The sequence below is a fragment of the Gossypium arboreum genome, chromosome 12 (assembly GCF_025698485.1).
Source record: "Gossypium arboreum isolate Shixiya-1 chromosome 12, ASM2569848v2, whole genome shotgun sequence".
Classification (NCBI taxonomy): domain Eukaryota; kingdom Viridiplantae; phylum Streptophyta; class Magnoliopsida; order Malvales; family Malvaceae; genus Gossypium; species Gossypium arboreum.
This window is the reverse complement of record NC_069081.1, coordinates 90,875,179-90,878,221: the sequence shown is the minus strand read 5'-3', so window position 1 is coordinate 90,878,221 and position 3,043 is coordinate 90,875,179.

Below are 3,043 nucleotides of genomic sequence, written 5' to 3'. Positions count from 1 at the left end.
TCATTTCGCATTCATGATTCAATTCCGATCAATCTAACATATAAAAGTATATAATACATACCTGACCAACTTAATGCATTGAACATATTCAATGGTGGTTTCCTCCGAACATTCGAAATCACAATCTTACTCAAATCACCGGCATTAAGCCTGCTAGGTTTTTAAAACCCGAGTCCAATTTCTAGCACAAAGCCTGCGGGACTTTAAGCCCGGATATATTTCCAGCACATAGCCTGCGGACCTCAAGTACGGATATGTTTCCAGCACGTAGCCTGCGGACCTCAAGTCCGGATATGTTTCCAAGTATCATGCATACTTAGTCATATTTGAACACATTTCATTTGACTTATCACTTTAGAAGTCATTTAATACATTCGGATATAAACTCAACATGTACATCATCATATACAATTCGGCTCAAGAGTCATACCTAATATTACATATTCATTTCACCATTCAAGCTTAAACCCAATGTGACCATTAGACTATCAATCATATACACGAATTATTTATTTCACATCCTAATTCACGTACAAACCAAAAGGTCGCAATTCACCTAATATACTTATATAGAGGCATCATCAATTATATTATAAAAGAGACTACTCAAAACTTACTTCGGATATTTTTTTGAACAGTTGCGGATAGGCTATACGATTGCTTTCCCCTTTTCCTTATCTGATCTAGCTCCTCCCTGCTCTTAAGCTTAATTTAAACAAAATGAATTTATTTAATTACTTGTTCAACTATACTTCTTAGTAGTCGCATATAACAATCATACATAACTCCAATACATGTTTATATTTTATAAAATAGGCCATGACTCAATTTCATACTTATTTATTCCCTATCTAATTCGCATGCACAACAAAGATTTACATAACTTATTATGTTACCTTATATATGAATTTAACTATATATATATTCAATTGTCTCTATGACGCAAGGTGTATACATAAGGCATAAATATACATATATATATATATATATATAGTGCATGCCTTGACATCATGTAAACCCCATTCAGCCCTAACTAAACAAACTTTGCCTCCATTTAAAAATTCCATTTCATGACCAATGTAGCAATTTCGTATGAGTATCACCTATGCCAAACAATGACAATTCATACTTTTAACAAGATTAACTTCTTTCATCAACAAATTCTTTTTCAAAACTTAAAGGCTATAATCAACTTATTTCTTTGTTAACCATAACCGAATGTGCAAATTCATCCATCAAAATTCAAAGCTTTGGCATGGCTAAGTAAGAATCAAGATGATCAACCTAAAATAAGTTAAAATTTCAAAAATATAACACAATTCACTAACCTTCTTTATGCTTCAAAATGACCGAAAGTTTTCCCCCAAATTTTTTCTTTCTAATCGACCAAGAAAAACAAACATAAAGCTTTGTTTTCATCACCCATTTTTCTTTTTTTTATTCATTAAATATAAAATATAAAGCCATTTTAAGTGATAAATAATATATTTTTATATAAAGCATTATCATGGCCGGCCAATAACAACAAAAAAGGATATTTGACATGCAAGTTCAACCTTTTTATAATATGCATTAATAGACCACTTCAATTTTACCTATCACATTTCACAATTGCCTCACATGAGTCCTATTTAATAAATTTCACATATAAATGACAAAATTAAAGCATGAAATTTTCACACATGCATGTACACATACAATAAGCATAGAATATAACGGTTAATTATGTTTATGACTCGGTTTTGTGGTCCCGAAACCACTTTCCGACTAGGTTCAAATTAGGGCTGTCACAACTCTCCCCCACATAAGGAATTTTCGTCCCCGAAAATCTTACCGATGAATATGTTAGGATATCGATCTTTCATAGAGTCTTCCAGTTCCCAAGTAGCTTCCTCAACCCCATGTTTAAGCCACAGTACCTTCACTAATGAGATTTTCTTATTTCGTAATTCTTCTACCTCACGAGCCAAAATACGAATTGGTTCTTCTTCGTAACTCAAATTAGATTGAATCTCGACCTCTGATGGATTAATTATATGCGATGGATCGGATCTATAACGTCGAAGCATCGAAACATGAAAAACGTTGTGAATTTTTTCAAGCTCAGGGGGTAAAATCAATCTGTATGCGACCGGCCCAACTCGTTCGGATATTTTATACGGCCCGATGAACCTCGGACTCAATTTGCCTTTACGACCAAATCTAAGCACTTTTTTCCAAGGCGAAACTTTAATAAACACTTTGTCCCCGACCTGATATTCAATGTCTTTTCGTTTTAAATCCGCATACAACTTCTAACGATCTGAAGCTGCTTTCAGACTTTCACGGATTACTTTTACTTTCTACTCAGCATCTTTAATCAAATCAACCCCGAAGATTTTAATTTCACTAAGCTCGGTCCAAAACAACGGTGTACGACATTTACGACCGTACAAAGCCTCGTAAGGTGCCATCTTAATGCTTGATTGAAAACTATTGTTGTAAGCGAATTCAATCAAAGGCAAATACCGTTCCTATGAACCATTAAACTCAAAGATGCAACATCTCAACATATCCTCAAGTATCTGAATGATCCGCTCGGATTGACCATCAGTCTAGGGGTGAAAAGCAGTGCTAAAATGTAACTTGGTACCCAATGCCTCTTGTAACTTCTTCCAGAATCGCGACGTGAATCTCGGATCTCTATCCGACACAATAGAAATAGGTACCCCGTGTAACCTCACAATCTGAGAAACATACAACTCGGCTAGTTTGTCAAGTGAATAATCCGTACGTACGGGAATAAAATGAGCCGACTTTGTCAGTTTATCCACAACAACCCAGATCGCATCTTTCTTACTTGACGACAATGGCAACCCGGATACAAAATCCATCATAATTCGATCCCATTTCCACTCGGGTATCATGATCAGCTGAAGTAATCCCGAAGGCACTTGATGTTCCGCTTTCACTTTTTGACACACCAAACACTTCGAAACAAAGTCAGAAATGTCTCGTTTCATACCAGGCCACCAAAACTGACGTTTCAGATCGTTGTACATTT